The 27,828-nt window shown below is 43.0% G+C and overlaps 1 long non-coding RNA gene across 1 annotated transcript; it reads right to left on the bottom strand.

Annotated features, from left to right (window-relative positions):
* On the bottom strand, window positions 1-27,773 carry LOC134342392 (uncharacterized). The gene is made up of 3 exons (XR_010017015.1): window positions 27,527-27,773; window positions 2,568-2,643; window positions 1-161 (listed from the first exon to the last, which is right to left on the bottom strand). It is a non-coding gene; the product is annotated as an uncharacterized LOC134342392 (long non-coding RNA).
* Between the last annotated feature and the right edge of the window lie 55 nt (window positions 27,774-27,828).

Genomic DNA, 27,828 nt, shown 5'->3' with positions numbered 1-27,828 from the left:
TGAAGGATGTAAGATATAAAGTCAATTTAACTCCATTGGCTTGCCCACAGAAGGAAAAGGGTGGTTGTAGATGGTTCGTATTCTGCATGGAGGCCGGTAACCAGTGGTGTCTGCAGGGATCTGTTCTGGAACCCTTCCTCTTTGTGGTTTTTATAATTGACCTGGATGAATAAGTAAAAGGGTAGGTTAGTAAGTTTGCTGATGGCACAAAAGTTGGGGGTATTGTGAATAGTCTGGAGGGGTGTCAGAGGTTACAGCGGGACATTGATAGGATGCAAAACTGGGCTGAGAAGTGGCAGATCGAGTCCAATCCAGAAAAGGGTGAAGTGGTTCATTTTGGAAGGTAAAATTCGAAGGCAGAATATAATATTAGTGGTAAGACTTCTGGCAGAGTGGAGGATCAGAGAGATTTTGGGGTCCATGTCCATAGGACACTCAAAACTGCTGCAGAGGATGACAGTGTTGCTAAGAAGGCATATGGTGTGTTGGCATTTACCAGCCTTGGGATTGAGTTCAAGAGCCGTGAGATAATGTTACAGTTATATAAGACCTTGGTCAGACCCCATTTGGAGTACTGTGTTCAGTTCTGGTCACCTCACTACAGAGAGGATGTGGATACTATAGAGAGAGTGCAGAGGAGATTTAAAAGAATGTTGCCTGGATTGGAGAATGTGGCCTTATAGGAATAGGTTGGGTGACCTTGGGTTTTTCTCCTTGGAGTGACAGAGGGTGAGAGGTGACCTTATAGAGGTGTATCAGATGATGAGAAGCATTGATCGTGTGGATAGTCAGAGGCTTTCTCCTCTGAAATGGCTGAAATGGCTAACACAAGGAAGCATAGTTTTAAGGGGCTTGGAAGTAGATACAGAGGAGACGTCAGGGGTAAGTTTTTCACTCAGAGAGTGGTGGGTGCGTGGAATGGGCTGCTGGCGACTGTGGTGGAAACAGGTACTATAGGGTTTTAAGAGCCTCTTAGATAGGTATATGGAGCTTTGAAAAATAGAGGGCTATGTGCTAGGGAAATTCTAGGCAGTTGTGGGCCGGAGGGCCTGTAATGTGCTGTGGATGTCTGTGTTCTATATTGAACTGCATGTCCAATTGAAGTGTCTATTTCTTACCTCATTAGCATGTGACAGAGGTAGTAATCCTGAGATTACAACCGTGGAATTGCAGCATTATAATTTCTACCTAGCTCCCTAAAATCACTTTGCAGAACATTACCTCTGCTTCTGCCTATATCTTCGATACCTATAAAAACTGCTGTTACATGAATTAAGCCACTGGAGAAAAGTACAGGTAGATATAAAGCAGCTTCTTTATTCGACGAAACAAGGTACAACAGGCATCATACAGTCATTTGCTAAATGTAAGTGTGCTAAACCCAAAAATTGTTCTAAAATAGACTATGACCTCTGGCTGCTCACCTTCCTGTACTGACTGAGCACCATCCTTGACCCTCGCACCCAGGAGGCAATACACCACCCTGGAGTCTCAATTACAACCACATAATTGCCTGTCGGCATCCTTAATCTCGAGTCTCCCACAACGGCAGATATTGGATGTTATTTCCAAAGTATGGAGGGGCAAATTGTTAATGTCCAAGACTACCGTTCATCTTGGCTATTCAAAGCCACAACCTATGAGAACACAGACTAATTGTAGCACGCTAGCGACCACTTTGCATGGTGCTAAGTTTCAACTGGAATTGACTTCATATGAAGTAATAGCAAATCCCTACAGCTGTTGTCAGGGTTAATTAAGAAAAGCAGCAAGGTTAATTTTCACACAAACTCACCAAACAGAAGTGCATGTGTGAGAATGATGGTCGCTGAAGCAAGGCACCAGACAGTGCCACTCAAGTGTGGAATATTGGAAGAACATTAATCTGTGCATCAGTGTTTTCAGAAGAGGAGTGGGAAAGGAAAACAGAAAAATTAAGTCCATGCAAAGTAATTATGGAGTAGATTATGTTGGAATAATACGCTTACATCAGAAATGCTGTCAAAAACTGAAATTTGTGCTAACTTTCAAACAACTACAGCTATAAAAAGAGTTAAATAGGTTAATTGACTATCCCAAGTATTCAAAAATGCAGAATACTTTAAAGGTGCTAATCTACCTCAGGCCAACCAAGATCATTAGTTAATGACCTCTGAAAGTCAATGAATTGTCCTCAACCGTGTGAAGTCTTGTATCATGTAACAGCAAGCATATTGGTGTGTCTGGAGCTTCACTTATGACCAATTTGTTAATGGATTACCCTCTCATATGATCGTGCTTTCTTTATTGTTTTGTGCCAATAATAGCCTGCTATTATGCAGGACATCAGCCACGTCAGGGTTCCAAATCAACCCAGTGCAGCTGCAGATACTGAACTGTGAAAGCAGCTCAGATTCTAACGTCTGTTTATCTTCCCATTAAGATTCCATGGGGTATCCAAGGTGATGCTGCGGTTCACTATATGAGAATCTGTTCTCTTTTGATTATGATTAATTAGCTGTTCAATCTTCAAACAAAAGCTAAAGGTATGAAACAAGTGGATCGCTTGTGTTTTTGGTTGAACTCACCTTTGCCATAATAACTCTGAAGATAGAACTTCATGACTGTGCAGTTTCACATCGCCAGTGAAATTGCAGTTTCAGCCTAAAATATAGAGAATAAGTTAACATTTTAAATATATGCTCTTAATTTAAGTAATTTAATGTATAAACACATTGAATTTGTCACACACAAAATGCTGGAGGAACTCAGCAGGCCAGGCAGAATCTGTGAAAAGAGAACAGTCAGTATTTCAGGACAAGAACCTTTGGCAGGACTGGAGAAAAAAGATGAGGAGTAGGGTTGAAGTGTGGGGCAGGGGAGGGAGAAACACAGGGTGATAGGTGAAACTTGGAAGGGGAGGGATAAATTAAAGAGCTGGGAAGTTGATTGGTGAAAGAGATACAGGGCTGGATAGGAGGAATCTAATAGGAGAGAACAGACAGCCATTGGAGAAAGAAAAGAGGGGAAAACCACGAGAGGGAGGTGATGGGCAGGCAAGGATAAGGTGAGAGAGGGAAATGAGGATAGGGCATGGTGAGGGGGGAGGCATTGCCAGAAGTTTGAGGAAGTTCATGACATCAGGTTGCAGGCTACCCAGACGAAATATAAGGCATTGTTCCTCCAACTTGAGTGTGTCATCATCATGACAGTAGAGGGGACCATGGATAGACATGTCGGAACGGGAAGAGGAAGTGGATTTAAAATGGGTGGCCACTGGGAGATCCCACTTTTTCTGGCATATGGAGCATAGATGCTCAATGAAGCAGTCTCCCAATCTATGTTGGGTCTCATCGATATACAAGAGGCCTACATTGCATCTGCCAGAAAAAGTGGAATCTCCCAGTCGCCACCCATTCTAGTTCCACTTCCCATTCTCTTTCTATCCATGGCCTCCTCTACTGTTGCAAAGAAGCCACATTCAGTTGGAGGAATAGCCTTATATTCTGTCTGGGTAGCCTCCAACCTGATAGCATGAACATCAATTTCTCAGATTTCTAGTGATGGCACCATTCCCCATCCCCTTTTCCCTCTCCTTCCTTCGGATTTCCAACATCAGCAGGTATTCTCTTGTCTGTCATTGAATTTGTCTATTTTTCTGTGAACTGCAGCAGAGTTAGAGGAAGCTAAACTGATGAACCCCCAAGAGCAGGTTTGCACTTTGTATCATGTGATTAGCCCGGGAATCAGATTGCATGACAGCATGTCAGGTTTGATATCCCTGCTCATTTACAACCTTACTGCATGTAGCCAGCACTAACTACACTGTTCGTTGGCGAAATATCTCAGCCAAAATCCAGTATTCTATGTCGTTGTCACTGCTTAAAGTTTCCCTGCATCCTAGAACGCTAGCTTACCACTCTTAAAAGCACTCTTGGGCACATAGCAATTTGTCTACACTTTCTCACTATGGAGTGTCAATGTGTGAATAGGGTGAGGGTGAGGTCAACGTTCAGAACCATATGCATGCAATTCTTTTCCTGCATCTCAAATTTTACCCAGCTCTAGAACACTTCGTATGGTTGTTAAAAGCTAAAAACCTTCCAGAACAACAACTCTAAAAATCCCTTGCTGTGTTAAGCCGTCATTCCCAAAAACGTCAGCGCTGACTACTTTGTTGAATGTTAGATTCTTTATTACTTGACTTGGAGTTTTGATTTATTTTAGTTCAGAGAAACAACACATTAACAGGACCTTCTGGCCCAACAAGGTTGTGCTGCCCAGTTACACCCATGGGACCAGTACATCTTCGGAATGTGGAAGGAAAGTGAGGCACCCAGAGAAAACCCACAGGGTCGCGGGGAGAGCGCACAAACACCTTACAAACAGTGGCGGAACTGAATCCAGGCTGCTGGCACTCGCCCAACCGCTACTCTACACTGCCACCCCAAGGAGAGGGCTGTCACGAGTTCATGTCAAAGTCACCAGAGTCCCAATCAATTGCATAAATGGGCAGAAATGTACAGCCAAATCTAAAAAAAAATTATAGGAGTGGGGAGCATTGTGGCTGCAACAGGCGCTGACAACAGACTGAAAATCATTGCGATCTGGAAGGTATTTGATAATGCCACAGCAGAGTGGGCTGCATAATGCAGGAACACATGAAAAATGCTGGGGGATCTCAGCAAGCCAGATGGCATCTATGGAGTGGAATACATGGTCAAAGTTTCAGACTGAGACCCTTCCTAGGACTGGAAGGAAATGGAGGGCGCAGAAGAGGGAAGCAGCTCTTTATTCCCCTTCATTGATCTGCCTGGCTTGCTGAGTTCCTCTAACATTTCTTTTGTGCGTTGCTCAAGACTTCCAGCATCAGCAGAATTTCTTGCGTTCATCTGCATAGTTTAGGACATTGCATGAGAAACTGCAGGAGTGTGAATACAACTTCAAGTATTACATGTGCCATATGGTACAACCTGGATGCATTGTTGTATCTGACACTACTGATTTCTTTGAAAATGACTGTCTTTTTAAAGGAATATCTGTTTTAAGCTCTGCCTAAACTGAGAGAGATTTTTTCTCAGCAGCTCTTGATAGACACTGCATTGGTGGTGGGTTTGGAATGCTGCTGCTTGTGAGGGTGACATGAGACTGTGTAGTAAAAAGTAGACTGTCTGAGCAAGAGGACTTCTCCTGAGTAAAGCAGGAAATTGGTGATTGAAGTACATGGTGAAATACCCAAGCAGATTCAGCCACACTTTGGCTTTGTGGAGATCTTCTTTAAGGCAAACAACATCATTCAGTTCCATGGAAGGGATCAGAACTAAGAAGCATGTTGATAAATTAGTAGAAAAGTCAGCGATGTTTCAAATGTGAATTTTTGATGTATCACAAACCAGGGCTTATGCGGGGACATTGTAAAAAAACTTGAAGAAACATTTGAGCCCAACACTGTCAATTTTAGTTGAGATAGTACAAGGAAAGTGGAGAATGCAGCACCTTGACCCATAATGTTGATGATCCTTTTGCCTCCACAGATGTTGCTTGACCCTCTAAGTTCTTCCAGTACATTATACTAGATGTTATACTTGAAAGCACGAGGTATATGGAATAAGGTAGATTATCTTGCCGCGAGGTTGGAGATTTAAAGGTATAATGTTGTGGGCATCATTGAGTCGTGGCTGAAAGAAGATCATATTTGGGAGCTTAACATCCAAGGACATACATTGTACTGAAAGGACAGGCAGTTAGGCAGGGTGGGTGGGATGGCTCTGATGATAAAAAAAGAAATCAAATCCTTAAAAAGAGATGAAATATGATCGGAAGATCCTGACTACTTGTGGGTAGAGTTAAGATACTGCAAGGGTAAAAGGGCATTGATGGGAGTTATATACAGGCCCCCAAACAGTATCCAGGAAATGGGATATACATTTCAGCAAGAACTAGAAAAGGCATACAATAAGATCCATGTTATAAGAGTCATGGGGATTTCAATATACAGGTAGATTGGGAAAATCAGGTTGGTACTGGATCCCAAAAGAGGGAATTTGTAAAATACCTATGGAGATGTTTTTTTTTTAGAGCAGCTTGTGGTCGAGCCCACTAGGAGAAAGGCAATTCTGGATTGAATGTTGTGTAATGATTTGGGAGCTTAAGGTCAAGGAATCCTTGGGAGACAGTGATCATAACATGATAGAATTCTCTCTGTAGTTTGAGAGGGGAAGATAAAATCAGATGCGTTGGTATTACAGTGGAGAAAATGGAATTACAGAGGCGTGGGAGAGGAATTGGCCAAAGTTGATTGGAATGGGACACTATCAGGGATGGCAACAGCAATGGCTGGAGTTTCTGACGAGCAATTCAGAAGGCATAGGACAGATACATTCCAAAGATGAAGAAGAATTCTAAAGGGTGAATAAGGCAACTGTGGTTGACAAGGGAAGTCAAAGACAGCACCAAAACAAAGGAGAGGGCATATAATATTAGTGGGAAGTTAGCGGATTGAGAAGCTTTTGTAACCAACCCCCCCACCCCACCCCAACTGGGCTCCTATGCAAACTTGGCTTGTTAGCTGGCTCTGCTAACAGCCACTGAGCCACTGGACTCAGTGGTGAGAAGACCACCTTTCTTAAACAATATACATCTAAGGTCGGGTTGATTTGGATCCAACCAAACAGGAAAGTTGGAATGTTTTCATTAATAGGACCTCAATATGAGCGAATGCTATGTAAAGTACTGGCCATACACAATTATCTGTTAGCAAGAAATAACAGATTGTACATCATATACAATTATAAAGAAAGTGTATTTATTATTTTCAGCTTTATCAATCAGTTATTGAGAAGAAGAAGATAAGGAAAAAAGATAAAAGGGCCCGTTACAATTAAACCAGTCTAAATGTGCACATCGTTGGAGCTTGTATTGTTCAAGAGCTGGGTATGACTGTTACTCATGGTGTCGAATTCTCATCGCCAATCACCAGTAGAACTTCCCATCTTGGATTCCTTTGACTTGTGAAGTACTCCTTGCAATCAGGTCTTCCAGTCAGATCGGATCCTATGGCCGTCTCTCCCGATATTCTCCTCTCTCCTGCCAAAAAGACCATGAATCCCACCAATGTCTATCACAAATCTCTCACCACCCAGTTTTTTCGAGAACCTTCTCCCAATTCCGCTATCCTGATTGGCTGATACAACATTCCTGAGTAGAATATCATAGCCCCTTACCTTTAACCAATACCCAAACATGCTTCCAGCGGGACACACAGCTTCTACAGAAAGCTACTAAATGAAATACCCTACAGCATTAGCAGTAAAAATCTTAACTAGGGGACTGCATTCTCCCCCCACCAAAATTAGTCATTTCCAAATGACTTTGAAATGTATTAAGCCATTATTAATAGCACCTTATTCAAATAAATTTTGTAATTTCAGGACCCTCAATCCACTTGTAAATGGCAGTAACATTCCTCACTATGGGGATAGATGCAACACTCAGTTTCTCCAGTGTGTATATGCCAGCCTATCTGGAGGTTTCCAGACTCTCTGAGACCTCATATCATCTTCAGCTTCTTCATCCTCAGGCACCCCATGGGATCTTTCCTGTCTACTTGGGGAAGCTTCCCTCTGTCCATTACTCATGTTTTCCAGCAACTCAGGTCCCCTTGACACCAGACTGGGATTGGCTTCATCCCCAATTACATTGGGGCCCAGCTTCCCTTCATTGTCTAGCATTGTGTCCTCCAGTCCACTGCTTGTCCCCCCTCCCACCCCCAGATACATCTGAGTCAAGGTTGGGAGATTCAGAAATCTCTTCATCAATTCTTGGGGAGTTTGCATAGGATAACATATACCACACACCCATTTCCTCATCCTCTGAGTCCATATGGCATTCAGTAGTTGGGCCCTTTTCAGGTCTTTCTGCTGATTGCCTTTCTGTTCTCCTCCCTCTGCGCAGAGTTCTCCTACCAGCTGTAGGTTCCAGCTCAGGTTTTGAGTCAACACATGCCTCCTACTCGAGGGGTAAAAGGAGATTCCGATGGAGAATTTTGACAAGGCCATTCCCATCTTCTGGCTTCACCCAGAGAACTGGTACAGAGGCATACAAAAGTTTGGGCACCTCTGGTCAAAATTTCTGTTACTGTGAATAGCTAAGCGAGTAAAAGGTGACCTGATTTCCAAAACGCATAAAGTTAAACATGGCACATTTCTTTAATATTTTAAGCAAGATTACTTTTTTATTTCCATCTTTTACAGTTTCAAAATAACAAAAAAGGAAAAGAGCCTGAAGCAAAAGTTTGGGCACCCTGCATGGTTCGTACTTAGTAACACCCCCTTTGGTAAGTATCACGGCTTGTAAATGCTTTCTGTAGCCAGCTAAGAGTCTTTCAATTCTTGTTTGGGAGATTTTCGCCCATTCTTCCTTGCAAAAGGCTTCTAGTTCTGTAAGATTCTTGGGCCGTCTTGCATGCACTGCTCTTTTGAGGTCTATCCACAGATTTTCAATGATGTTTAGGTCTGGGGACTGTGGGGGCCATGGCAAAACCTTCAGCTTGCTAGTCCATTGTGGATTTTGAGGTGTGTTTAGGATCATTATCCTGTTGTAGAAGGCATCCTCTTTTCACCTTCAGCTTTTTTACAGACGATGTGATGTTTGCTTCCAGAAATTGCTGGTATTTAATTGAATTCATTCTTCCCTGTACCAGTGAAATGTTCCCCGACTGACTGGCTGCAACACAAGCCCAAAGCATGATTGATCCACCCCTGTGCTTAACAGTTGGAGAATTGTTCTTTTCATAAAATTCTGCACCCTTTTTTCTCCAAACATACCTTTGCTCATTTTGGCCAAAAAATTCTATTTTAACTTCATCAGTCCACAGGACTTGTTTCCAAAATGCATCAGGCTTGTTTAGATGTTCCTTTGCAAACTTCTGAAGCAAAATTTTGTGGTGAGGACGCAGGAAAGGTTTTCTTCTGATGACTCTTCCATGAAGGTCATATTTGTGCAGGTGTCACTGCACAGTAGAACAGTGCACCTTCACTCCAGAGTCTGCTAAATCTTCCTGAAGGTCTTTTGCAGTCAAACAGGGATTTTGATTTGCCTTTCTAGCAATCCTACAAGCAGTTCTCTCGGAAAGTTTTTTTGGTCTTCCAGACCTCAACTTGACCTCCACTGTTCCTATAAACTGCCATTTCTTAATTAGTTACGAACTGAGGAAACGTTTACCTGAAATCACTTTGCTATCATCTTATAGCCTTCTCCTGTTTTGTGGACATCATTTATTTTAATTTTCAGAGTGTTAGGCAGCTACTTAGAGGATCCCATGGCTGCTGATTGTTGGGACAAGGTTTGAGGAGTCAGGGTATTTATAAAGCTTTGAAATTTGCATCACCTGGCCTTTCCTAACGATGACTGCAAACAAGCCATAGCCCTAACAAGCTAATTAAGGTCTGAGACTTTCGTAAAAGTTACCTGAGAGCTTAAACCTTTGGGGTGCCCAAACTTTTGCATGGTGCTCCTTTCCTAGTTTTCACTCTAAAATTGCACAGAACAAAAATAATACACTAATCTTGTTTAAAATGTTGAAAAAAAAGTTTCATCTTAACTTTATGACCTTTGGAGATCAGTTCCTCTTCAACTCAACTATTCACAGTAACAGAAATTTTGACCGGGGTGCCCAAACTTTTGCATGCCACTGTATGTTTGACAGCTGGTTCTCCACAACATAAGGCATAGACACCCAGTGGTCCGTCAGCTTATGCTTCCAAAGTAGCCTAAATTCCTTATTAAAACTCTGTCTCCAGGCATCAGTTAAGAGACCCTAATCTTTTGATCATATCTCCTCTAGTTTCTTTGATCTTGCTTGGTAGCAGAGACATCTGCTAGCTCATAAGCCTTTTGCAGTTCTTTCCTCATGTGAAACACATACTTGAGATATTTTGTCTGCTCCAGAACAGAAACCTACAGGTAATCTTGCTTTGTGCCTGAACATCAAACAACATGGTGAGTATCTGCTAATTTCATTCTGTGTACAGTTGTAGCTGTGGACCAAATGCCCAATATGCTGACTCCATTTGCTCTTTTTGCTGATATCCAGGGGTTCCAAGCATGTCCAACAATGTCTGATTGAATCTTTCAGGCTGGGGATCACCCTGATGGTAATAGGACATGGTCCTCGACTTCTCAACTCCAAGCATGCTCAGTAACTCATTAATGAGCTGACTCACAAAATGCCTTCCCTGATTATTGTGTATTCTTCCTGGGAGGCCATAATCAACAAAATACTTTTCACATAACACTTGGGTGACTGTAGATGCCCTCTGATCCCTTGCGAGGAAGGCTAGAGCAGAGCTGGTGTAGTGATCCATGATGACCAAGATATTTGCGATGTTGCTGGAATCAGGTTCAATGGAGAGGAAATCCATACGCACTAAATCAAGTGGCCCTGCAATCTGTAAATGGGATAATGGAGCAAATCTCATAGGCAGTGCCTTCTTCTGAATACATCGAATGCACGACTTACAGTACTCTTCAACCTTAGGCTTCATTCGAAGCCAATAGAATCGATTTTGGACCAATCCATAGGTCTTATTAAACCCCAAATAACCTGAATCATCATAAAGTGACTTCTACACAGTCCTCCAATGCTTCTCAGGCAAACCAATTGGGAACACCGAGGCCTGTCTGGAGGAGACAATGACCCTGTATAAAACCTGGTTCCTCAACTCCAGTTTGTTCCATTCTCTCATCAGTAAGGGTATGGTAGGGTGTTTCATCTTTTCAACATGGGCCATAGCCCCTTCTGCAACAGATAACTAAATGGCATCTATACAGGGGTTGTCTCGTTGAGCTGCTGCCACTGCCCCAGGACTCAAGGAAGGTAACTGCTTTGTATTCAGAGAGGTTAAGTTGCAGTAAGCTTGTGGAATGGTGCAACCAGAAGCTCCCAAATGATCCATGGCTCTATCCTGCTCGGGAATTGCCTCTGATTTCCCTGTAGCGGAATACTGACACATTGCTTTAACAGTAGAGTCAGGAACACTCTCCCACTCTTCGTTCATTTCCAGCACCTCATGTAAGCGTTGGGACAACATATCTGCATCAATGCTCCAACTCCCCGGCCAATACTTCAGGCTGAAGTCATGAGCAGACAACGCCACCGACCATTGAAGACAAGTGCCATCCAACTTTGCCAAGTTCAGGGTACAAGTCAGTCCACACCTCAAACTTGTCACTTAACTTATCCACCACAGCCCATTTCAATGCCAGGAACTCCATTTTGTGCATGGAGTAGTTTCATTCAGGGGGTGACAAACTCAGAATCGGAATCAGGTTTATTATCACTGGCATGTAACGTGAAATTTGTTAACTTAGCAGCAGCAGTACAATGCAATACATAATACAGGAAAAAAAAACCAAAATAAAATAACCAAAATAATAAATAAATAACTAAATCAATTGCAGTATACACATATTGAATAGATTTTAAAAATGTGCAAAAAGACAGAAATACTATACATTAAAAAAGCGAGGTAATGTCCAAGGGTTCAATGTCCATTTAGGAATCCGATGGCAGAGGGGAAGAAGCAGTTCCTGAATCCCTGAGTGCGTGCCTTCAGGTTTCTGTACTTCCTACGTGATGGTAACAGTGAGAAAAGGGCATGCCCTGGGTGCTAGATGTTCTTAATAATGGATGCTGCCTTTCTGAGACACGGCTCCTTGAAGATGTCCTGGGTACTTTGTAGGCTAGTACCCAAGATGGAGCCGACTAAATTTATAACCCTCTGCAGCTTCTTTTGGTCCTGTGCAGTAGCACCTCCCCCCCCATACCAGACAGTGATGCAGCATGTCAGAATGCTCTGCACAGTACATCTATAGAAGTTTTTGGGTGTATTTGTTGACCTACCAAATCTCTTCAAACTCCTAATGAGGTATAGCTGCTGTCTTGCCATCTTTATAACTGCATTGATATGCTGGGACCAGGTTAGATCCTCAGAGATCTTGACACCCAGGAACTTGAAACTGCTCACATCTCCACTTCTGATCCCTCTATGAGGATTGGTATGTGTTCCTTTGTCTTACCCTTCCTGAAGTCCACAATCAGCTCTTTTGTCTTACTGACGCTGAGTGCCAGGTTGTTGCTGTGGCACCATTCCACTAGTTGGCATATCTCGCTCCTGCACGCCCTCTCGTCACCACCTGAGATTCTGCCAACAATGGTTGTATCATCAGCAAATTTATAGATGGTATTTGATCTATGCCTGGCCACACAGTCATGGATATATAGAGAGTAGAGCAGTGGGCTAAGCACGCACCCCTGAGGTGCACCAGTGTTGATCATCAGCGAGGAGGAAATGCTATCACCAATCCCCACAGATTGTGGTCTTCCGGTTAGGAAGCTGAGGATCCATTTGCAGAGGGAGGTACAGAGGCCCAGGTTCTGCAACTTCTCAATCAGGATCGCGGGAATGATGGTATTAAATGCTGAGCTCTAGTCGATGAACAGCATCCTGACTTAGGTGTTCGTGTTGTCCAGGTGGTCTGAAGTCATGTGAAGAGCCATTGAGATTGCATCTGCCATTGACCTATTGTAGTGATAGGCAAATTTCAATGGGTCCAGGTCCTTGCTGAGGCAGGAGTTCATTCTAGTCCAACCTCTCAAAGCATTTCATCACTGTCGATGTGAGTGCTACCGGGAATAGTCATTAAGGCAGCTCACATTATTCTTCTTAGGCACTGGTATAATTGTTGCTTTTTAGAAGGAAGTGGGAACTTCCGCCCGTAGCAGTGAGGTTGAAAATCAGGCATTCTGGGGAACTTGGGGTTTCCTGTCACTTTAGCTACTTCCCCAGGATGTAACACCCCAGGATGTTTGGGCAGGGTGTACCTAATTAGGCTCATCATTCTGCTTAGGAGGAAGTTGCACCTTCTCAAAAACAGCTCTGAACACCAGGTGAATGGAAAAGGTCTTCAAAAAATTCTCTCCGTTTTGCTTCTTGCAGGTTCCCACGAGGAGCTTCAAATGCAAAAGAGCATACCAACCATCGTGGATGTGGACCTATGGAGATTGGAGCGGAACTAGGAGGAACATGTGAGCAGTATAGACTCTTTTTGCTGGTAATACCTTTACTGTTCTTTGACTGTTCATGGAGAGTCAGGAGAACTTAGTAAGTGTGCACAGAGGTATTCAGTGGTGTAAGATCACATGTTCTTCTGTTGAGCCAATAAAGGTACTTATTGGTAAATACAGATTATTTCTGAACCTCTCGGATCATTATGACTAAGGAGTAAATCCTTTTAACGGGTCTTTGGCCTCCTCTTGTGCCAAGGTGAGGCTGTCTCCCAATTTATGATGGATCTCACCAATGTAGAGGAGGCTGCTTCAGGAGCACCGGACACAGTTGAAGATCCCTGCAGATTCGCAGGTAAAGTGTTGCCTCACCTGGAAGGGCTGACTGCAGCCCTGGATCGGTGAGAGAGGAAGCGTATGGGCAGATGTAGCCCTTAGGCCACTTGCAGGGATAAGTGCCAGGAGCAATGAACGGGTAAGGGAATTGCAGAGGGAGCGAATCCTGTGGAAAGTGGTGATGGGAAGGAGGGAAAGATCCTTTTGGAGACATCAGAAGTTGCAGAGGATAATGTGTTGATGTGGAGGCTGATGGAGTAGTAGGCGAGGACAAGAGGAACTCTATCACGGCAGGAAGATGGGGTGAGCACGGACAGATGCTGGGTAATGGAGGAGATGGGGGTGAAGGCAGCATTAATGCTGGAGGGTGGGAAACTGTTGTTTAAAGGAAGACATTTCTGATGTCCTGGAATGGAAAGCCACTCCTGGGAACACATGCAGTGGAGGTGAAGAAACTGAGAAAGAGGAATGGCATTTTTACTGGAGATTTGGTGGGAAGAGGTATAGTTGAGATAACCATGGGAATAAGTTGGATTATAAAACAGTTTGTCTTCAGAGATGAAGAGAAAGGGGAGGGAGATGTCAGAGATGGACCAAATGAATTTAAAGACAGGGTGGAAGTTAGAGACAAAATTGATGAAATTGAAAAGCTCAGCATGGGTGCATGAAGCAGTGCCAATGCAGTTGTCAGTGTAGCAGAGGAAGAGTTGGGGAGTATAACCAGGGAAGGCTTCAAACTTGGACTGTTCTACATAATCATTGAAGAGGCAGGCATAGCTGGTGCCCATATGAGTGCCCATGACTACCCCACGAGTTTGGTGAAACTGGGAGGAGCCAAAGGAAAAATTGCTCAGAGTGAGGACGAGATTTGCCAGATAGAGAACAATGGTGGTGGAGGGGGATGAGTTGGTTCTTTTGTCAAGAAAGAAAGGGAGAACTTTGAGGCCTTCTTGATGGGGGGATATATGTGCATAGGGACTGAACATCCATGATGGGGCAGTCAGGGCCAGGGAATTGAAAGTTACTGAGGAGATCAGGGGCATGAGAAGTGTTGTGGATGTAGGTGGGAAGGTGGGATAAATTAGGCCAAAGTCAGCATAGTTTCCTCAGGGGGAAATTTTGCCTAACAAATCTGTTGGAATTATTTAAGGAGATATCAGGCAGGATACAAAAAGGAGAGATGGTTGATGTTGTTTACATGGATATTCAGAAGGACTTTGACAAGGTGCCACACATGAGGCTGCTTAGCAAGATAAGAGCCATGGGATAACAGAAAAGATACTAGCATGGATAGAAGATTGGCTGACTGGCAGGAGGCAAAGTGTGGGAATAAAGGGGGATTATTCTGGTTGGCTGCTGGTGACAAGTGGTATTCCACAGGGGTCAGTATTGGGACCGCTTCTTTTCATGTTAAATGTCGATTAATTGGATGATGGAATTGATGACTTTGTGACCAAGTTTGCGGACAATACAAAGATAGATTGAGGGGCAGGTAGTGTTAAGGAAGGAGAGAGTCTGCAGAAGGATTTTCACAGATTGGGAGAACAGGCAAAAATGTGGCAGATGGAATATAGTATAAGGAAGTATATGGTCATGTACCTTGGTAGAAGGAATAAAGGCATAAACTGTTTTCTAAATGGAGAAAAAATTCAAAAATCAGAGCTGCAAAGGGACTTGGGTGTCAATGTTAGCATTGATTTCATGAGGACTAGAACAGCAGGAATGTGATGCTGAGGATTTATAAGGCATTAGTCAGACCACACTTGGAACATTCTGAGCAGTTTGGACCTTTTATTTAAGAAAAGAAGAGCTGGCATTGGAGAGAGTCCAAAGGAGGTCCGTGAAAATGTTTCTGGGGATGAAAGGGTCAAAGTATGAGGAGCATTTGATGGCTCTGGGCCTGTAATCTCTGGAGTCTAGAAGAACAAGGAGGTATCTCATTGAAACCTATTGATTATTGAAAGACTTAGTAGAGTGGATGTGGAGAGGATGTTTCCTATGGTGGGTGAGTCTAGGACCCAGAAAGCACAGCCTCAGAATGGAGCAATATCCATTTAGAACAGAGACGAAAAGGAATTGCTTGAGTTTGAGGGTGGTGAATCTGTGGAATTCATTGCCATAGATGCCCTTGGAGGACAAGTCATCGAGTATATTTAAAGTGGAGGTTGATAGACTGTTGATTAGTCAGAGTGTCAAAGGTTACAGGGAGAAGTCAGGACAATAGGGTCAAGAGAGATAATAAGATGGAATGGCAGAGCAGATGTGATGGGCTGAGTGGCCTAATTCTGCTCCTACTCTATGTCTTATCGTCTTATGGCTTTTCTTGCTTCAGAATGCAAAATCTTATTTTATTGATGCTTTGCTGCACGCTTGAGTGCTCGATGGAGGGTGCAGATGTTTTTTTGCTGGTGGGGGGATTGTCACTTTGCTGTAGCTTATACGTCGGAGGGGGAGCTGGGGGGCTTTGGGGTTCTAATATTTAACTGTCCTTCAGTTTTTGGGGCACTCCATGTTTTCGTGGACGTTTGTAAAAAAAAATAATTTCAAGATGTATATTGTATACATTGCTCTGACATTAAATTGAACCTACTGAAATTTGCATTTGCTGTGTCTCCTAAAATATGACTCCTTCAAATTCCATCCCTTAGAAATCTTCCTTTCCTTGCACAAGTTTTTAAGGCATAGATGATAGATTTTGAGAATGAATAAATGAAATTATTGCAATGTATCTTGATATCAGTATATTGAAATTTATTAGTGTATCTACCAAGGCTCTCTCTTTAAAGCTGCATATAATATTAAGTAAATTTAAAGTGATATTTTTTATATCCTTAGCCAATAACTTATTTTATTAATGTCTTGCAGTATGCATTTGTTGAGATCTGGCTCAAACTTCATGTAAGAAAATAACAGAGTGCAAGTATAGGAAATTCAGTGTTTTTCAGAATTTTCAGAAGGAAACAATAGAGCAAATATATTGAACCAATGTGAAGAATCTGTCTGAGGACAGATTGCAAAGATAAGTGGTAAATAGATGGGATGTGATTTTTTTTCATGGGTTCCCTTTGACCTGTGCTAAAATTTTATTTTTCCCCACTCAGCTCATTGCTTATTTAGAAAATAAAGCCTAGAAAACGACAGTAAAGTCTTGTGATGATCCGAATACCTGGCTGGAGAGTGCAGACATATAAAAACAGTCTAGCAACACACACAAAATGCTGGAGGAACTCAGCAGGCCAGGCAGCGTCAATGGATATGAGTACAGTGGACGTTTTGGGCTGAGACCCTTCATCAGGAGAAATAAGAATAAGGAGTAGAGTTAAATGGTGGGGGAGGGGAGAGAGAAACAGAGAGGGATAGGTGAACCCAAGGAGGGGGAGGGGTGAAGTTCAGAGCTGGGAAGTTGATTGGTGAAAGAGATATAGGGCTGGATAGGGGGAATCTAACAGGAGGGGACAGAAGGCTATGGAAGGCCTTCTGTCCTCTCCTATTAGACTATCCCTTCTCCAGCCCAGTATCTCTTTCACCAATCAATTTCATTCCCTCTTCTCCAGTCCTGTATCTCTTTCACCAATCAACTTCCCAGCTTTTTACTTCGCCCCTCCACCCCCAGTTTCACCCATCACCTTGTGTCCTTTTAACTCTACTCCTCATCTTTATTTCTCCAGTCCTGCTGAAGGGTCTCGGCCCGAAACGTGGACTGTTTATTCTTTCCCATAGATGCTGCCCAGCCTGCTGAGTTCCTCCAGAAATTTGTGTGTGATGCATGGATTGCCAGCGTCAGCAGATTTTCTCTTGTTTGTCATTAAAAACAGCCAATGTAAATCTCCTTGTTAGGCACATTTGCATATTGAATTAGTCCTTCAGGAGAAGCAAGGAGTAACAAGGAATGGGAAAATTGAAGGTTAATTAATTTAAAATCGGAAACACAGAAGTGAAGTGGGCCTTTCAGCTCTTTAAGTCTGTTCTATTATTTAGTAATGTCATAAGAGATTCATGCCGAATTCTATTTCCCCACTTGATCCCTGTTCTTTAATACTCTCAACTAGCCAAGATTGGATTATCCAAATTGGGAAATGTTTAATTAACCCATGCTTTTGGGAGAGAGAGCTATGCATTCTCAACCTTCTTTGGGCAAAAAAAATGTTTACTAACTTGTTTCCCATAAGTGTCTCTAATGTTAAGTTTCTAACCCAATGTTCATTTTTTGTGTGTTTTTGTCAAATTAAACTCATCAAAATATTAATTCAATCTTCTAAATTCAAAGAAACCCAACCCAAATTATTGTCATAATTCAACGTTTAAGCTTCAGTAGCATTTTGGTGTGATTGTGCTGCAAGTCCAATAAGTGTTTGCCTGAGAGACAATGCCCAATTCTGAATGCTTTTCTTCAGATGGGATGCAACGAAGCTCTGTGTAACTGAAGCTGAACTTTCTCCCTTTTGTATCCCGACACCCTTGAGATAAAGTCTAACATTCCATTAGTCTTTTTGATTACTTTGTTGTACCTGTCCAGTAGCTTTTAGTGATTTCTGTTCATGGACACCTAAATCCCTTTGCTCCTCTGCACTTTCTAAATGGTACAAGGAACAAGAGATTAACTGCTTTGATGGAAAGGTGAAAAATAAATTGGGCTTTCATGTTGGAACGAGAGGTTTGACAGAGAATTTAATAGCCGTGTCAGATTGGTAAATAGGGAACAATCACTTCCACTGCTTGGAGAATTGGTAACAAGGGTACATAAACTATGGATAATCACTAGAGGAATAAAGAGGGAATTAGAACTGTTTCACACAAGGGACCAGAATTCCCTCAAACCAGTTTGCTGTCCTCATTGCCAAAAACCTAAGTGCTAAACTTGCACATATATGGAGTGAATTGAAAGGTTCATTTGTTATCAAAGTATTCATTGGTGGGAGCTGCTCTGAGGAAGTTCAGGGAGCAGGTTCCAGGTGGGGTGGGCAGGTATTTTACACATGAGAATGACGGATTCCTCAGACTCATCACATTAGCCCTGGCTTCACAAAGTAAACTGTGCAGAGGAATGAACACGTGGATTTGTGCAAGTTACATATTAAAATTCAGCATACCAATGGGATAGACATTAAGATAAATGTCATTAAATAATAATATTGCCTCGGTGTTCAATAGCTACAGGCCAGAAAACTTGACCTGTTGTAAACTGTTGCTTCTTACATAGATATCTATCCTGAGTCATTCAAAACTAATCCTGCTGACTTCTGTCTAGAGACCTGTATCAGATAATTACCCAATTACTCCCTTAAAGGAGAAAATAGTCTCTCTCTGTCACAACATTCCTGTTACTAGGTGTCCCGTTAAGGTGAAACAGTTCAGACACGTGTTTTGTTTTATTTATTTATTTAGTGATACAACACAGAGTAGGCCTCTCCGGCCCTTCGAGCCACGTCGCCTCAGCAACACCTGACAAAACTGTTTAACCCTAACCTCATGGGACATTTTACAGTGACCAATTAACCGATCCAGTCGGTCTTTGGACTGTGGGATGCAACTGGAGGGTCTGGAAAAAACCCATACATTCCATGGGGAGGACATACAAAGATTCCTTACAGTGCCGGAATTGAACTCTGAACCCTGAACACTCCGAGCCGCAATAGTGTTGTACTAATTGCTACGATATCTTGGAAACCTGAAAGGTAATTTACACTAATAGAAGAAACTAAAGCAAAATGCGGAGGATATTGGAAATCTGAAATTTAATGGAAATATTCAGCAAGCCAGGTAGTATCTGTGAAGAGAGAAACTGGGTCAACGATTCAGGTTGATAACCTCTCATCAGAACTAATTTTTCTGCTATTTATAATTATAACAAGAAGTAATATTGAATTTTATCGATGTAGCTATAGTTCAGAGGCATGTGAGAAATTCCACAGTTTTTTTACAGTAACACCAGCAACAATAGTTTCTGGCTTCTAAGTGTGAAGAGGAAGACATTTTAAACAATACCTGCCCAAATAAATGTGTACGGTGATGTAATTAGTAGTGCAAACAGACTTTTAGTGATTAACACAAGAGAACCTTTGACTGGCTAAGTACAGAAAATGGATACATAGAGCTGTAATCCTATCTGGTGCTTATTCTATCCAGGTGCATGACAACACCACCTGCCTGTGCTGGTGATGCCTCCCTCCCAGATGCGTTGAATAAATTCTATAACACGACGAATTCTGCAGATGCTGGAAATTCAAGCAACACACATCAAAGTTGCTGGTGAACGCAACAGGCCAGGTAGCATCTATAGGAAGAGGTGCAGTCGACGTTTCAGGCCAAGACCCTTCGTCAGGAATTCTATGCTCGTTTTGAGGCGGAAAATGATGTGGCGGTGAGGAAAACCACCCCTCCTCCAAATGACCAGGTGCTGTGTCTTACCGTGGCCGATGTGAGGAGAACCCTATGCAGGGTCAACCCACGGAAGGTTTCTGGACCAGACAATATTCCTGGCAAAGTGCTTAGAGGATGTGCAGACCAGCTAGCAGAGATTCTCACTGACATCGTCAACATTTCCCTGAGCAGCGCTGTCGTTCTTACGTGCTTCAAGGCCGCCGCCATCGTCCCCGTGCCGAAGAAGTCTTCAGTGTCCTGCCTCAATGATTACCCTCCCGTCCCACTCACATCCATCATCATGAAGTGTTTCAAGAGGCTCGTCATGAGGCACATCAAGACCCTGCTGTCCCCCTCACTGGACCGTACCTTCCCAACCGTTCAACAGATGACGCCATTGCCATCACCCTCCGCCTAGACAAAAAAGACGCATACGTTCGAATGCTGTTCATAGACTTCAGTTCAGCATTCAACACAATCATTCCTCAGAAACTGATTGGAAAGCTGAGCCTACTGGGCCTGAACACCTCACTCTGCAACTGGATCCTAGAATTCCTGACTGGGAGACCTCAGTCAGTCCAGATCGGAAGCAGCATCTCCAACACCATCACACTGAGCATGGGAGCCCCCCAGGGCTGTGTGCTCAGTCCACTGCTGTTCACTCTGCTGACCCACGACTGTGCTGCAACACACAGCTCAAAGCACATCATCAAGTTCGCCGATGACACAACCGTGGTGGATCTCATCAGCAAGAACAATGAGTCAGCATACAGAGAGGAGGTGCAGCAACTAACAGATTGGTGCAGAGCCAACAACCTGTCTCTGTGAACAAAACAAAAGAGATGGTTGTTGACTTCAGGAGGACACGGAGTGACAACTCTCCGCTCAACATCGACGACTCCTCCGTAGAGATCGTTAAGAGCACCAAATTTCTTGGTGTTCACCTGGCAGAGAATCTCACCTGGTCCCTCAACACCAGCTCCATAGCAAAGAAAGCCCAGCAGCATCTCTACTTTCTGCGAAGGCTGAGAAAAGTCCATCTCCCACCCCCATCCTCACCACATTCTACAGAGGTTGTACTGAGAGCATCCTGAGCAGCTGCATCACTGCCTGGTTCAAAAATTGCACCATCTCCGATCGCAAGACCCTGCAGCAGATAGTGAGGTCAGCTGAGAAGATCATCTGGGTCTCTCTTCCCGCCATTACAGACATTTACACCACACGCTGCATCCGTAAAGCAAACAGCATTATGAAGGACCCCATGCACTCCTCATATAAACTCTTCTCCCTCCTGCCATTTGGCAAAAGGCACCAAAGTATTCGGGCTCTCACGACCTGACTATGTAACAGTTTCTTCCCCCAAGCCATCAGACTCCTCAATACCCAGAGCCTGGACTGACACCAACCTACTGCCCTCTACTGTGCCTATTGTCTTGTTTATTATTTATTGTAATGCCTGCACTGTATTGTGCACTTTATGCAGTCCTGGTAGGTCTGTAGATTAGTGTAGGTTTGCGTTGTTTTACGTAGTTCAGTGTAGTTTTTGTATTGTTTCATGTAGCACCATGATCCTGAAAAACATTGTCTTGTTTTTACTGTGTACTGTACCAGCAGTTATGGTCGAAATGACAATAAAATTGACTTGACTTGATTTGACTTGATGGCTTGTCATGGCAACCCGTGAGCAGAAGAAACTACAGCGAGTTGTGGACACAGTTTAGCACATCATGGAAATTAGCCTCCCCTCCATGGACTCTGTCTATATTTCTTGGTGCCTCAGTGAAGCAGTCAGCATAATCAAAGAGCCGATCCACCCCAGACATTGTCTATTACCCCCTCCCACTGGGCCGATGATGCAGAAACCTGAAAGCATGTACCATCAGGCTCAAGAGAAACTTCGATCCATCGTTTTCAGACCTCTTGTGTGGTAAGATGAACTACCTCATTATGATCTTGCATCTGATTGTCCACCTGCACTGCATTTTCTGTGCAGCTGTTACACGCTATTCTGTATTCACTTTAGCTGGTACTGCCTCCAAAGCACTGTGTAATGAATTGATCTGTATGAACAGTTTTCAAACAAGCTTTTCACTGTACCTCAGTACATGTGACAATAATCATAAACCAAATATCTGCACCCTTTATTTAGTTTCCATATCTCCAGGGATAGCCTACACCTTTTGGGAGGAAACAAATGTTTCTGTTCTTTGCCTTTATATGCACCCTTATAGATTTAGGTTTTATAAATCATAAATCAGGCGTTCCCAACCAGGTGCCCATAGACTCCTTGCTCAGTGGAATTGATCTATGGTAAAAAAAAAGGTTGGGAACCCCTGTACTAAATGTGAACTCAGAGCTTTAATCTTAATTTAAAACCTAATTTTAGTCTAAAATTGGTTCCAACGTGGCAAACCTCAGCAGTAAAACTTAGAAGTTATAGAAGTTGTAGAAAACCTACAGCACGATATAGGCCCTTCGGCCCACAAACTTGTGCCAAACATGTCCCTACCTTAGAAATTACTGGGCTTACCTATAGCCCTCTATTTTACTAAGCTCCATGTACCTATCTAAAAGTCTCTTAAAAGATCCTACCATATCCGCCTCCACCATCGTTGCCGGCAGCCCATTCCATGCACTCACCACTCTCTGAGTAAAAAACTTACCCTTGACATCTCCTCTGTACCTACTCCCCAGCACCTTAAACCTGTGTCCTCTTGTGGCAACCATTTCAGCCCTGGGAAAAAACCTCTGACTAACCACACAATCAATGCCTCTCATCATCTTAAACACCTCTATCAGGTCACCTCTCATGCTCTGTCGCTCCAAGGAGAAAAGGCCGAGTTCACTCAACCTGTTTTCATAAGGCATGCTCCCCAATCCAGGCAACATCCTTGTAAATCTCCTCTGCACCCTTTCTATGACTTCCACATCCTTCCTGTAGTGAGGCGACCAGAACTGAGCACAGTACTCCAAGTGTGGTCTGACTAGGATCCTATATAGTTGCAACATTACCTCTCAGCTCCTAAATTCAATTCTACGATCGATGAAGGCCAATACACTGTACGCCTTCTTAACCACAGAATCAACCTGCGCAGCTGCTTTGAGTGTCCTGTGGACTCGGACCCCAAGATCCCTCTGATCCTTCACACTGCCAAGAGTCTTACCATTAATACTATATTCTGCCATCATATTAGATCTACCAAAATGAAGCACTTCACACTTATCTGGGTTGAATTCTATCTGCCACTTCTCAACCCAGCTTTGCATCCTATCAATGTCCCGCTGTAACCTCTGGCAGCTCTCCACACTATCCACAACACCTCCACCTTTGTGTCATCAGCAAACTTACTAACCCATCCCTCCACTTCCTCATACAGGTCATTTATAAAAATCACAAAGAGTAAGGGTCCCAGAAAAGACTTTGGCTGTATGCAGCTGTTGTTAGTACAGGTGCACATTCCTTTATCCAAAATTTTGAAATCCAAAAAGCTCTGAAATCCGAAGTTTTTTTTGCCAACAGCTGCCGTCACTCAGGTGTGATGTGGCAGCACTAGCAGAGGCCGCCAGACGTCAGTTGTGGCTCAGCGCTCGTACTGGTTACACGTGCATTTGCTGTCCGCTGATATTTTGTGTTCACTGTTGATTGTGTGTTTAATTTCACAGTGAAAATGTCAAAAAGAGCTGCAGATACCCCTATGGGTAACAATGAGAAAAAGAGAAGGAAGCATCTATCATTATCAATAACACAGAAAGTGGAGTTATTGCGGAAGCTTGATCGTGGTGTGTCTGTGCGGCGTCTTACCGAAGAAAATAGTGTCAGAACTACCACTGTATATGATTTAAATAAACAGAAAGACAAGTTACTGAAGTTTTATAGTGACAGTGATGTTCTATATTTATTCCAATAAGTCATTTACCATGTGTTTGATTCAGTTTGTTTGAAGCTGCATATTTTTATGTTTTATTGAATGTTTCTGTTGGAAATAAAATTTCTTCTTGTCATTATTCCCTAAACAATGCAGTATAACAATTATTTACATAGCATTTACATTTTATTAGGTATAATAAGTAATCTAGAGATGATTTAAAGTATACGGGAGGATGAGCGTAGGTTTGGTGCGCCGCTGGGTCCTAAAGACCACCGCACTAAGACAGGTTAAGTAAGGGACTTGAACATACATGTTTTTTGGTATGGTGGGGGGGGGGGGGTCTGAAATCCGAAAAATTCTGAATTCCGAAATGCAACTGGCCCCAAGGATTTCGGATAAGGGATACAGATGCCAAGCAGCATCTGTAGGACCTTCGTCAGGTCTCGGCCTGAAACGTCGCTTGCACCTCTTCCTACAGATGCTGCCTGGCCTGCTGCGTTCACCAGCAACTTTGATGTATGTTGCTTGAATTTCCAGCATCTGCAGAATTCCTGTTGTTTGCGCTTAATCGAGCTTGTGGATTTAGGAGAAGAAAGTTAAGGTTTGGGGGGGAGGTGTCTGAGCAAAGTATGTCCAAGGATAGGAGCTAAGATACTGACTGCAAACAGTGGAACAGTATTGGGAACCAAGCAATTTTGGGAGGCAGACTAATGCAATGTGTGTGTGGCATGTTGCCTATCAACAATGATACTGGATTACAAACAGGGATACACCACACTAGGAAGTAACCTAACAGACTGGATAGAAGTAATCTAATTGTGCAGATGGTAGGGGAGAGACTAGCTCAGAGAGAGTACTGCAGAAAGTAAGCCTTGAGATATTAATGCCTGCATGAGGATCAAAAACTAATGGAATGGTGGCAGACTTGATGGACTTCCAGCAGCATGGTGTGAATCAGTATTTAGAAAGAATGTCTGATCATTTTGATTTGACATTAGGTGTAAAATTTGTTGAAATGATTTGAATATAATTTTGATACCTGTGCAACAATGTAAAATTCCTCATAGCATGTTAGCGACATAACAACTCCATAGGCCATAGAACAGTACTGCTCAGAAAAAGACCCTTTGGCCCACAATGTTGTAGTGGTCCAATTTAATTAGTAATCAAATGGCTAACTAGACTAATCTGCCTACACAAGGCTCCTGGGTATTTTAATTTTTCTCTCATTTCTGTGCATATCTAAACGTCTCTTACAAGTCTCTCTTGTATCTGCCTCTAATCACCACCCCAGGCAGCACATTCCAGGCACCCACCACACTCTGAGTAAAAAACTTGCCCCTCACATCTCCTTTGAAGTTACCCCCTCTCACCTTAAATTCATGCCCTCTGGTATTAGACATTTCAAACCTTGGAAAACGGTATTGACTGTCTCACTCTACCAATGCCTCTTATAATCTTATAAACCTCTATCAGATCTCCCCTCAGTCTCTCCTGCTCCAGAGCAAAGAATCCAAATTTGTCCAACCGTACATTATAGCGCATGTCCTCTAATCCTGGAAACATCTTGGTTAAACCTCTTCTACACCTTCTCCAAAGCCTCAGCATTCTTCCTATAATGGGGGTGACCAGCACTGTATGCAGTACTCCAGATGCAGCCGAACTAGAGTTTTATAAAGCTGCAGCGTAACTTCCTGACTTGGGAACTCAGTTCCTCAGCTATTACAGGCAAGTGTGCCAAATGCTTTCTTAACCAGCGGATCAAACTGTGTAGCCACTTTTAGAGAGCTATGAATTTGGACCCCAAGATCTTTCTGCTTGTCAACACTGTTAAAAATCTTGCCCTTCACAGTGTACTGTCACTTTTCATTTGACCTACCAAGGTGCAGCAATTCACATTTGGCTGGGTTAAACTCCATCTACCATTTCTCCGCCAATATCTGCAACTGGTCTATATTCTGTTATATTCTTCTGCGCTATACACAACATCACTAACCAATCCTCATATCATCTGCAAACTTACTCATTTTAACCATCTACATTTTCATCCATGTTATTTATATATATTACAAACAGCAGAGGTCCCAGTACAGGTCCTTGTGGAACACCATTCATGATGCACCTCCACCTAGAATACATCCTTTTGGCCACTAACCTCTGTGTTCTATGGCCAAGCCAGTCTTGAATCCAAATGGCCAGTTCACCATGGCTCCCATGCATCTTAATCTCTGGATGAGCTTCCCATGAAAGACCTTGTCAACAGCCTTAATAAAATTCATGTAGACAACCCTACCTTGATCAAACACCCACATCACCTCACTAGAAGACTCAGTCCAGTTAGAAAGACGTGACTTGCCCTGTAAAAAGCATGCTGGCTCTCGCTAATTAAGCCATGGCTTTCCAAATGCTCATAAATCCCATCCCTAAGAATTCTCTCCAGTGACTTCCCTACCACTGACCAGTCTATAGTTTCCAGGTTATCCCTGCTTCACTTCTTGAATAATGGAACAATATTAATGTCCTTGGGAACTTGCCTGTGGCTAGAGATGACAGAAAGGTATTAATCAAGGCCCCAACAATCTCTTCTCTCTGCCAATAGTTTGGGGTATATCCCATCAGGTCTGGGTACTTATCCACCTTAAACATCTTTAAGAGACCCAACACTACCTCCTCCTTTATCTTGAAATGTCCTAACATATCAAGGCACTCAGCACAGATCTCCCAATTCTCCATGTCCTTCTCCTTAGTAAATACTGATGTAAAGTACTGTATTTACTGGAATTTAGAAGAATGCGGGATTATCTTATTGAAACCTACCGAATGTTGAAAGAACTACATAGATGGATGTGGAGAGGACGTTTCTTATGGTGGGGGTATCCAGAACTAAAGAGCATAGCCTCAAAAGTGAGGGGGGACCCTTTAGAACAGAGCTAAGGCGGAATTTTTTTAGCCAGAGAGTAGTAAATCTGTGGAATGCTCTGCCACAGACTGCGGTGGAGGCCAAGTCCATATGTATATTTAAGACGGAAGTTGATTGAGTGGCATCTGGGATCAGCCATGATGGAATGGTGGAGCAGATTCAATAGGCTGAATGGCCTAATTCTGCTCCTATGTCTTATGGTCTTAAAGTACTCATTAAGAACCTCACCCACATCCTCTTGCTCTTGATGTCTACAGAGAATGCCTCGGAATTCTCTTTAATCCTACTTGCCAAGGACATTTCATAACCCCTCCTGGCTTTCCTAAATCTCTTTATGAGTTCTTTACTGGCTTCTCTATAATCCTCAGGGGTGCTGTTTGACAAGGCCCTGCATGAAAGTCTAATCTGGAAGGTTAGATTGCTTGGGATTCAGAGAGAGCTAACATTATTTGCTGGATGGTAGAGAGCAGAGGCTTAAGGTGAGAGAGAAAAGACTGAACAGGGAGCTGAGGGGCCACTTCTTCACATGGAGGGTCATATGGAATGAGTGGGCAGAGGAAGTGGCTGATGGTACAAAAACAAATTTAAAATACATTTGGACAGGTACATGGATTTTAAAGGTTTACAGGGATATTGGCCAAGTGCAAGCCAGTGAAACTAGGAGTGGAGAGTCTTGGTCAACATGATCAAATTGGGCCAAGAGGCCTACTTGTTGCTGAATGACTCTATGACTCTATGATAGAACTGTTTGGCAGAGTATGAGGGAATAATGTGCTATTTGGACTACTTTATTTTAATTTGCTTAAATTCTGGCACAGAAGTATAGTACTGTTGGAGTTGTGTGAAATGGCCTTTGTACAGGCAGATCAGTCGCATAGAGACGATGTTATGTCTGCAAACAACATCCAAGGTCATAATGCACACGACATTTTCCAAACTACATCACAGGCAGTTAAGTGTTTCACAACTTCAAGTCTATTTTAAGCAATGACTCACCTGACAGCTCATTAGCGAAGTCAGTAAGTATTAAGCTTCATTCCTGCTCTTTGTTTGCTGAGCAAACCAGAGGCAGGGATTGCAGATGGATTGCTGCTTTCCTTTTTCCTTCACCCCAGTCAGACGAGAAGAGCAAACAAACAAAAAGTCACTGATGCTACTCAGAATCAACAACGTCCCAGCAGCAGCACTTAAGCGTCAGATGATTGTGGCTTCAAATTTCTCTCCAGAGATGTCTGTTCATTGATTTCTTTTGGGGGGCTGTGGGCATTGCTGGGAAGGCCAGCATTTATCGCATAATC

This window comes from Mobula hypostoma, chromosome 1, assembly GCF_963921235.1.
Source record: "Mobula hypostoma chromosome 1, sMobHyp1.1, whole genome shotgun sequence".
NCBI lineage: Eukaryota > Metazoa > Chordata > Chondrichthyes > Myliobatiformes > Myliobatidae > Mobula > Mobula hypostoma.
This window is presented reverse-complemented; position numbering and strand designations above follow the sequence as displayed.